Below are 11,933 nucleotides of genomic sequence, written 5' to 3'. Positions count from 1 at the left end.
CATGTTATCAACTGAATCATTGTGGTACAGATCCAGAATCCTTAAGATTTATTCCATGACAAAGGGCGCCATTTTCTGTGCTTGCCCTGAGCGCCAATAACCCTAGTTACGCCTCTGTGGACACAGCCTCTATTTTTAAGTGGTACTCTGTATAACTTAGCAGGTGGAGGGTGTCACAAAAAATGTGAGCTCCATTTTTTCCGACCTAAATCATCACCTGCGTTCTCGAGTTTGCTAGAAAGGAAGAGGTCAGGCAGTAGGGGTGTTGGTTCTCCTTTATGTGTGAATCATTTATGTAAAGCATGTTCTTGAAACTGCCGAGTCATGTGGACTGTATCATTAGTAATTCTAGGTGCCGCTGGACCAAGCAGAGGGTTTCTCCTTTCCCTCGAAGCAGTTGTTGAGGTAGGGCATTTCATGTCACCTTGGGTCCATAAATCAAGGAAAAATATGTGAGAAATATGCGTAGTAACACAGAATGTGATTAATAGCGGTAGAATTTTAATCTGAAAACTTAGCGAACATCGTAATATACAGACCCCCCTAATACTAAAGAGTTTGACATGATAATAGAAAAATTGGATGATATATGTAGAAATCACAAAGACTAGACTATACTCATATCCGGAGACTTTGATATTCCTTTCGCAGATTGGAAAGAACGAATAGGAGATTGTGGTTGTATTTATACATATAAAAAAGAGAGTAATAGTAGTGCAGAAGATAAGAGGCTACTTGAAAAGGTATCAGATATGCTACTAGAACACAACATTCAACAAATAAATCACCTGCCAACAAGAAAGGACAATGTTTTAGACCTCAAGAGACAAAAAAGTGGGAAGGACATGGAAAATACAATTTCTAGAGTAAGAATATAAAATGGTCAGAAATAAATGAAGAATTAAACAAAGACTGGGAAAACATATTCATAAGTGATAATATACAGGTAAATACAGATATATTATTTAAAATATTAGAGAAAGTAGTGGATAAGTATATATAAAAAAAGAAAAGTAAACATCAGTCATGCATGCCAAGAGACAGAAGGATCTTGTTCCAGAAAATCAGAAAGTGGAAAAAAGGTCTTGCAAAAGAAAAGAATGCATGGAAAGTATGGAACGAAAATGTAAGATAGAAAATGCAGAGCAAAAGATTATACAATCAAAAGAAAATGAGAAATGGGACTTAGAAGAAAAGATCAAGCAAAACCCCAAACTATTGTATTAGCAGAAAGACAGTTCATTCTATTGCAAAGCCACTTGCAATATTATTAAGACAAAGTGTAGATACAGGCAAGATTTACGATGAATAAATTAGCATATATAACTCCTACTTTCAAAAGTGGATCAAGACTAGAGCCATGTAATTATGGGCCTGTAAGGCTAACATCACATATTCTGAAACTGTATGAAAGGGCAATGAAGCAAAATATAATGAAACATTTAATGAAAAACAATTTGTTTAATATAGGACAACATGGTTTTGTACCCAGAAAAAGTACACAAATCCAACTGTTAGCCCACCGTGAGAACATATATAAGAATATGATAAACAAAAAAGATACGGATGTGGTTTACCTAGACTTTGCGAAAGCTTTTGGCAAGGTAGACCATAATATATTAGCGAAGAAAATTAGAAAACATAATATAGTGAACAAAGTAGGAGAAGTTTTTACAAAACAGAAAACAAATAGTTATTACAAACAATGAGAAATCGGATGAAGCTAGGGTAATATCTGGTGTGCCACACAGTATTTTGTTAGCTGCATTGCTGTTTGTTATTATGATTGCAGACATAGCCAGTAATGTTAAGGACTTGGTAGTGAGTAATTTTGCCGATGACAAGATTAAGTAGAGAAGTTACTTGTGATGAAGATAGGAACTGACTACAAATAGACCTAAACAAAATATATGAATGGGCAGAGGTAAATTGGATGGCATTTAACTCTGATAAATTTGAATCAATAAATTACGGCGATTAAGAAGGAATGCTATATGCATTTAGGGGACCTAATAACGAGACAATCAAAATAAAGAAGTTAAAACCCTGGTGTGATGTTGAATAGGAACATGTTATACAATGATCAAATAGCAATACTATTGGCAAAATGCAAAGCAAAAATGGGAATGTTGTTATGGCACTTCAAAACAAGAAAAGCCGAACATATGATAATGCTTTATGAAACGTATGTATGAAGTCCACTTGAATATTGCAATATGATATGGTACCCTCACTACCAACAGCTAGAATAGAAGAAGTTAAGGATCTTAACTACTGGGAAAGACTACACATTTTAAAATTATATAGTCTAGAAAGGAGAAGAGAATGCTACATGATAATACAGGGATGGAAACAGATAGAAGGAATTACCGAAAACATCATGGAGCTAATAATATCAGAAGAGCAAGCAGAGGTAGGTTAATAGTGCCCAAAACTATACCAGGAAAGCACACAGGAAATTAATCCCCTACGCACCAGCATCGATAATGCAGCGTCCATTCGATGCGTTGCCAGCTCATCTGAGGAATATATCAGGAGAGAGTGTAGATGTGTTTAAGAATAAGCTCGACAAATATCTAAGCTGCATCCCAGACCATCCAAGATTGGAAAATGCAAAATATACCGGAAGATGCATTAGCAATTCTCTAGTAGACATTAGAGGTGCCTCACATTGAGGGACCTGGGGCAACCCAAACGAACTGTAAGGTCTGTAAGGTCTCTCTCTTACAAGTGACCCTTGAGAACATTGTCAAATGCAACCACTACATCACTCCTCCTCACATACTCACGACATCCACACTATATTGCTTTTCTCAACACCCAGTGATGTTCGGATGCTGGCCCCCTGGATCTTGTTTGAGGCCCCTCATACACTCTCTCAGTTGCGGTGCCATTCACTTCTTCTAGACCACTTTCATCCCAAATCTCATTAACTATTTCATCTACCCCTTCTAACTCTGGTCCCAATATCTCCCGTATCTCTGCTATCATATCACTCACTCCATTCACACTCCTGTCAAACTCCTGAAGGGACTCATTCATACTGTCAACTACATCCCTACTACTTAGTTCCCCTTGTGTCGAAATCTCACTAAACTCTGTTAACTCAAACCCACACACACTGTATGTGTCATCCATTCCCTTCCCAGACTTATCTGTATTGCGTGCCTTATCAACCATCTCTACCCTAACACTAAGCCCTCTGTCATGCAGTCCTCGCTTTTCCCTGTCATTCCCTTTCTTTACCTTCTGCTTTCTTCCATACTCAATCAACACTAACTGCTGATCCCCCAAATCCATTTGCTCACTGATGCTCGGCTCATATTAATTCACTTTCAACTACTCACTCATCGCATACTCCCGAACATTTTGTGGCACATCCCTCCACCGCCCCCATCCACTCGCAACTTCCCCAAAACATAACTTAACCCACTTGGTCCCACTTCTAAAATTTCAAAAGGTCCTTCAAACTTTTTCCTTACCTTATTCAGATTCATCCTTCCCCTATCAACCACCTCTTTCAACACTATCCCCAATCCTGAAACTTTCAAACTTCCCACTTGCTCTCCCACAAATCCCGATCTCTCTCTGATAAACCCAACCTTGGCCTAATAATTCTCGAAATTCAACACATACTTACATGGTGACTTACCTATGCTCTTCTGCAACATGGCATTGTACACCCACACCGCACGCCCTACATTCATATCCCAATCATCATCACACTTACTCATCATTCGCAAAATCTCAGTCAACGTCCTGATAGTCATTTCAGTCAAATCATTTCCACTGGGCATAAACGGAGTAGAATAAAAATGCACAATACCCCATTCCCTCAACATTTCCTCAAAGTCCCATCCCACAAACACAGGCCCATTATCACTCAACATTCTCACAGGCTTACACACACACATCGGTAATATCACTTGCTAGGCTCACCATTTCTTGAAAAAAGTACGATGGAAGGAATAAAACTAGACAATTAAAATTGCTCGCTTTAATGAAAGTTTATACTTCCATATAAAAGATAACTTTTGACAACTTGTGAGCTGGTTGCTGGTTGGCTTGTTGTTGAAAGAAGGAATTACCTGTGTCAGAAGTAACTACAGGTATGCTGTCTTCCTTCTTTATTCCCCACCGTTATTCAAGAAACCCTGAGGATATAAATGAAATTTTATTCTAAATGTAAAGGAAATTTTTTTTAGATCACCTAGTAACTCAAGCAATAAACTTAATAATAGTCAGCAAGGCTCGGAATTTAGATTTTGAGCCAATGAAGTAAAAGATTGTTTATTTATTTGACGTCGACAATACTAAATGTGACTATCGCAAACCACAACAAGCCTAACAACCTGGAAACTTCGACTTAAAGAAAAGATAACATCTGGCCAATAATCTAACTCAAAGGTGCCTAAAAAAATGCTCAACTTTATGGGGTAACGCCAAGTTACTGAAGTGATAAATTATGAGTACTGAAAAAAGCAGCATCCACAGGGCTTATTTGTTGGGAATCGAGCAAGGGAATATTTATCCAAGATAAATAAATTGACAGGGAATCACTTTTAGAAAACCAGCATAATTTTCGCAATGACGTACCTTATCAATATCTGAAATTCGGTGACGAGTGTCGTTGATGTTAAAACACATATGGCTGGTCTCATCTTGTGCAGGATGGCAGAGAAAATCGAGGATGTATTACCCCTCCATTATAAGGACTTGACGAACTAACATTAATTGGATTTTTATTCCAAAAGACTTTCGTCAAGTAAGAAGGTCTTCTTCCAACTGCTTTATTCCAACTACCTTTTTTTTCCGCTGGCGATGGTTCCTTCAATACTTCGTAATGCTGCGAAAGAACAAGACCACCAGCAGATAGTTCCGAAAAAGTCGTTAGGTAGTTTACACTTGAAAGGATTTACCGTCAAAACAAAAAAAAATATGCTGTGTTTACCCTCAAGTGCAGACAATCATTAATACTAATTCACAATTTACATAAGTTATCACTGGGTAACCTAGTTTAACCCAAAAGGGAGAAGAGGAACAATAGATTCTAAATTACCCAACTACCAATAACAACAAAAAAATACACGAATACTCAGTAAACAAATAATTCCTAACACCATTCGTGCGACAGTCTCACTCCTCTTATCTTTGATGGGGACCACATAGGCAAATTTGTGCATGTGATCCACTATCACAATCATCCCTACATGTCCTCTCACAGTCCTTGGCAAAGAAACGGTCAATCACAAGCATTTCAAACGGCTCTTTCATCTGCAGTCGCAACACAGGCGGACTCTCATGCACACTCTGATACTTTCCCTTTGTGACATTCTTCACATGTAACAGCCATATCCATACAAACCTGGTTTAACCCAGGTGCATACAATCTCTCCCTCATGCATTCCCAAAATTTATTTTGCCCCATATGCCCAAACCGATCATGGACCAACAGACACATACAGCTGATTCAACAGAAAACACCAACACATACACTTCCCTGCCATATGTTCCTTCCTGCTGCAAAAAGTATACTACATTTTTACACACTACAAACCATCTTGCAACCCTCTTGTATACTCCCAACTCACACGGCCAATCTTCCACATGCACTCCTCCCAGAATGCATTCTTCCAACTTACTTATCTCTAAGCACCTATCTTGCATTTCCTCAATCTCTTCCTCGGTCAACAAATCATTCTCACTTCTAGCAATATCAATAATACCCACAAAGTTCACTACAAATACACTACTATCTTGAATCCTTGCTATCTTACTACCCCCCTTTCTAAGAACCCCGTTCCCTATGTCCACACTTACATTATGCATCCTTAAAAAATCTATCTCTATCAAAACAACAAGCCAGCAAATCATTTTCTACTATGACCATAAAGTTATGTATCACTTCCAACTCCCCTAACCTAACCTTCAGGTGTACCTCTTCCCATACTAAAACACTTCCTTGTCCTAACTCATGTATTCTTACACTTGTACACTACCTTTTCGCTTCTTAATTGCATCTCTCAAGTTCATTTACCACTGACCCACTCACTAGGGAAACCTGTGCCCCCATATCAACTAAGCTACAGTACCCACTATCATTCACTCTGACAAACGTCACCATTTTCCCTTGGGTTCCATGCATACACACATTCACTGCTGCATCTACCTGATCATCCATACCACAAGCATCCCCCCAACATTCCTCCTCAGTTATTTCCCCACTTTCATATCTCTGATTCAAATCCCCATCACAATCCCCTTTTCCGGCTAACCAACTACAACCGTGTTCCCCATGCTGAATTCTCAAAACCCCATGCTCACTATTTATAGTTAGCTTCCCTCTCTACTCAAATGGTCTGTCCCACCCAAAATACAAAAACACTTCAACCCCAAACAAGTCTGCTACCGCCAATAACAACCGTGACAACATCTCCTTTTCCCTACCTTGTTCCTCCGTACAAGCCCTTTCCTTCTGCACGTCACTCATCAACCTTACTCGCAGCTCGTTGGCACTCCCGTGTAGTCCTTCAACCAGACCCTTATGCTACAAATCTATCAATCCTGAAAACAAATACTCTAAAACTCTATCATCTCCCACAAACCTCTCTTTTACAACCAAACCCTCAGACACTATTTGGATCCCTGTCACTTTTCATGGGATTGTCACCCTCACCATGCATCCTTTACATCGTATCTGCAATCATATTTTTACTCCCTGGTACATACTCTAACCTAAAATCAAACTCACTCAAATCCTTGATCATCCTTGCAGCCCTTCCTTTCTTAATCATATGGAGAAAAATTTGTCTTTACGACAATTTTTCCCCATATAAAAACACTTTCATACAAAACCATATAACCGCAAGCTCTATATCAGCCACTGAGTACTTTTGCTCCACTTTATTAAAGGCTTTGCTCACATACACTATTACTCTCAATTGGTCTTTCCCATTCACCTCTTGCAACTGCACTAAACTTCCCCCCCATACTAAACTTACTAGCATCTGTATAGAGCTCAAGCCTACTCGCATCCTTGCCATAATCCGGGAAAACCAAGGTGACATCCCTTGCAGCCTCCTCTTTCAATTCCTCAAATGCTCTCACCATTTGCTCATCCCACTTCAACTTAATACAATTTCTCTTCCCTGTCCATTCAGTCAGTGGCTTTCCTATCCCCGAACAGTCCCTAACAAATTTCCTTCTAACTCAATCAAACCCAAAAAACCCTTTAACTCACGCAATGTCCGGGGATGTGGAAATTCTCTTACCTTTTGCACAAACTTTTCACTCTTCCTTACACCACTTGCACTCACCATATGGCCAAGAAATTCCGCCTCCCTAGCCAACCACATACATTTCTCAAGTTTCACTTTCACTCCTTCTTCCAAGCGCTCTAGCACCTTCTCAAGCAATTCCATAATCTTTGACAGTTTCACTCGCAATCAAAATATCATCTGTAAACACAGTCACCTTCCTTCTATTGAACCCAGCCAAAACTACATTCATTGCCCTTTGGAATGCAGCAGCCATGTTAACCAACCCAAAACTTAAATGTTTAAACTGGTAGTGACAACTACCACTAGCTGTAACAGGTCTGCTCCCCTCCTGAAGAGGCATCTGCTAATAGCCCCTTAGGGTCTAATTTGGTAAACACTCTCATTCCATGCATCTTGTACACATAATCAGACACCACATTCATTGGGAATCGCTCTTTCACAGACACTTTATTCACCCTTCCATAATCTACACATCTGCAGACTTCCATCCGGTTTTCGTACAGGGACTCTGGGGCTATTCCAGGCACTCTTATTCCTCTCTATCACACCCACTCTCTCAAGTTCATCACACTGCTCCTCAATCTCTCATGAAATAGCAGCAGAAAAGTGTCGGGGATGCTGATATATGGGGGTATCGTCTTCCAAAACTATTTTAAATTCAGGAAGCAAAGACCCCCCAAAATCCCCGTTTCCACGGCTCAACACACTCCACCTATTTCACAGCATCCGCATCTGCTCCCTGTCATCATCACTAACATTTTCATCCATCCTAACTCTTTCTCTTGTCACGACTTAATTAATAACGTTAACTTTCTATGCTAAAGCAGGTTCGTAAAAATTTGCATAAAGCCGTTACATAAAAAAACATAGTATTTTGCACAACCTTAAGTACCTTCAACTACCAGTTATAATTTATGTTATTTCTATGAAAAATGATGGCAAAGGACAACGAGGGAGTATGATACTAAAAAGGAAATATTATAAATATTTATTTACAAATGAAAAAAGTAATTGAATAATATTGGACTGAGATAAGTTTCAGGTCACTGAAGCGTAAGCTGAATGTTCTTTTGTAATGGAATGTGGTTGCAGCTCTAATAATGGAGGACAGTTACTAATACCAATACTTAACTCCTCGTGAAGTTTATCAACAGCACTGCAGTTGCAATAATAAATATGAGGGACCAGGTGATGAAACCGAAGATCCTTTAGAAACTGTCCAAGGCTGATATCCTCTCCCATGTTCGTAATGTGTCCATCACAGATTTAACAGGTGTTTGAATCCTCCAGATAAGGAACAAGATTGGTATTGAGAGCTGATAAAAAACATCCATGTATCAGCAAAGGAAGGACAATCAAATGGACGTGACAGTAGTATAAGGTGTTGAAAACTCAAAAGCAGGCGATGATGTCAAATAAAGGGAGCCACCGGAAACACTCCATTGGAGCAATTCAAGGTAAATTCGCTACACTCGGCAGATAAATACCTATCAGAGGCAATCCCCAACCTCTCTAGCGTTCAGAGGATCACTGACTGCAAACTCAGGCTGTTCCTGAAAAAAAGTCTCTCTGCCTCCACGTCACCATGTAAAGGAAGAAATTATTGGATTAGAACTATCCTCCTTAACAACTGCAAATTAATAACAAGCAAACAGTACCCAATTACTAACAAGCAGCAAACATACAACTGTGTGGGCAAAAGTAAATATATAAATGAGCAAACGAAAATACTTTCAGGCGTGATGCTCTCAACTCATCATACTTCCAACTATCACCTGTCATCACCTGCTGTACCCTGATGTACCTTTCGTCATCCATATTTACCAATGTGTATAGCAACCCTACAATCACCTTCACGTATACCCTGCACTCGCTTCTTCATAACAATCAGCAATGAGGCCACAAAAACCAGAGGATTCTCCACACACATGCACACTTGCTCTTACCAACTTGCTCGCATCCACACCTTCAACTAAATATGAATTCACACTTGTCACCGTTGGCGATCCCAAGACTACCTGGCCATGCAACTGTCACACTAACAACTTCCTGACCTCACACAGTACTTTTACACTCTCTTTCGCAATCAATGGCACCCCCTTCCATACCTTACCATCTACCCTTCCATTCCTATCCAAGTACAACTCACCTTGTACATTCCTTTTCATCTGCAATTCAATCATGTTTGTGCTCGGATGGACCATCATCCCACACTTCTTCAAAAACCTATACCCTAACAACATATCATACTTACCATTCATTCCTTTCATCCATCACTACTCCTTCGATTTCTATCTTTTCACGTAACATTCCCACCACAGGCATACCTTAATCTCACACTCACTCCTCAACTTATCACATCCATTCTTAAAAAGAACATTGACACTGCATCCAATTTCAATCAAAGTGACCAAACATACCCCTTTGCACCTTACTTTTACACTCGTGCATTCATGGGCTCTATCCCCGAACCCTTCTTCATGCAACAACCCTTCTTGTACATGCATCACTCTTACTGCCTGCATACTAGAGGACCCACCCAACTGAATCCCCTTAACACCTAGTTTCCCAAATTCCTAGCCTGACTCATCCTCTTTCGCCTACACACACTTGCTACATGACCTTCCATTCCACATTCAGCGCACTTCGCACGCTGTTCTTTACACATCCTAGCATAAAGCCCATTCTTTCCACAGTTGCTGCAAACCACGTTCATACAGGTACCCCCAACATCCACTAGCTATTTGCCCACACCTATAACATTTAATGTCCCTATCTCTCTGACACTCACTAACCAAATGACCCATCTTTCCACATCTGAAACAAGCTCCTAATGCCCACTGACATTCATTCTTCTTATGCACTGCTTTCCCACATCTAAAACACTTCTGCTTTGGCTCACTGCTAACTGACCCTAACCTTCCGACACTTGGACTTCTATCTCTCTTAGGTTTCACCACACTTACATTACTTGCTCTAACGCTCCTATCAGCCACTTGCTCTGCCTTTCACCTCGGCCCTTCTAAAGCTGCCTCCCTATAGCTCTTAAACTCAGGCATACCCTCACTTACTTTAGTCCTGATGCTGACACTTCTGCTCGTAATCCCCAACTATCTCTAAAATATCATTCCACGTTAACCTCTCATTTGTCCATCTCATTTTCTCCTTACATTTTAGATTTATAAACTCATGTACACTCTCAGGCACAGTCGCCTACTACTTCCTCACTAACTCCTTACACTCATTTATTCCCTCATCCCTAAACTTTTATCTAGCTAATGTCTCTAACCGGCATACATACATAGACAATGACTCACCAACATTCATTCTTGCTTCCTCAAAATTATTCTTCCTCCTATACTTAACACTACTCTTTGTCCCCCTAGCCTGTTCCATGATCCTAGTTTTAACACTTTCATATGACAAATCTCCTAACACCCTAACCCAAACTCTCCTATTGTCCCCATACTTTGCTATACAATACTTCTCATATTCTTTAATAAAGTTCTCCCCTCTACTCCCATATTCCTCATACCTTGCACATCGCGGTACTTCTGTCATGTACACAGCCTTTCGTACTTCTCACTCTCTCTTCCACTACTTCCATCCTGATTCATCTTAACCTCTTCTGAATACAATGAATCTACTTCCATACTGACATCCATACTTTTAGCCACACCCTTCTTCTTCTTGCCTACTTTTTCCCACTTATCACTATCCAAATCTATTTCATCCTGTTCCTACTCTTAGACCTTTCCCCAACGTCTTCAGTCCTTGTCTCATCCTGTCCATCATCCTTACTAACTTTCTTTCCCTTAGTCTTCTCCTTTTTCTCAGCCCCTTTTTATCTCTATCCTCAGTCCTATCTTTGTCCGGTGTCTTTCCTTTCTTCTCACTTATCATAACCACGTACGTCACCCTCATCACTCATGCTCTCATCTACCCTCTCTTTCACTTTCTCCACCACTCCTGGCCTGTCACAAGGCCCAGGAAGCCTAGCTCCAACAGCTCCCTCTCCAATAAGTCCCTTCATCATCTCTTGCATAGCATTCACCATCAATCCCAACTTCTCATCAATCTTCTCAACCATCTGCTGTTTGGCCTCTTTCACTTCCTCTTTCATTCCCTCCTCTGCACTCCTCACCATTCCTTCTCAACTCTTCTAATTCCCTCTTTTGCAATTCATTCTCATTCCTAAGCCTCTCATACTCCACTTCCAATCTTTCCTTCGCTTCCCTCACCAACTGCAATTCTTCCTTCAGCCTCTCCACTTCACCAATCATACACAACTCCCTGTACCAACTGTTTCACGGCTGCCACACCAGCAGTCCCTGTTCAGTTGTCAAAATAATGTGGCAGAATCAAAGCTAAGCAAGTTGAGTACCAAGACTTCCCCACATTTACTTTAATCGTACCAGCTAACAATATTCCCCCCAGCCACACTTTCCTCTTTACGTTACTATTTAAGTACAAGACGGTACGTTCAACGAGGAAAACAAAGCTCTCAAAATCCGTGTACTCAACCATATACCAAGAAATTCAGGGCAAGACACTGTGCTGTCCACTGGATACAGTCATTGAGGCACAAACAACCGCTGAATATCAATAAAAAAACCAAACTAACACCAAAACCATACAACAACTCAAAACAAA

The sequence above is a fragment of the Macrobrachium nipponense genome, chromosome 2 (genome assembly GCF_015104395.2).
Source record: "Macrobrachium nipponense isolate FS-2020 chromosome 2, ASM1510439v2, whole genome shotgun sequence".
Classification (NCBI taxonomy): Eukaryota; Metazoa; Arthropoda; class Malacostraca; order Decapoda; family Palaemonidae; genus Macrobrachium; species Macrobrachium nipponense.
Note: the sequence above shows the minus strand (reverse complement) of the source record.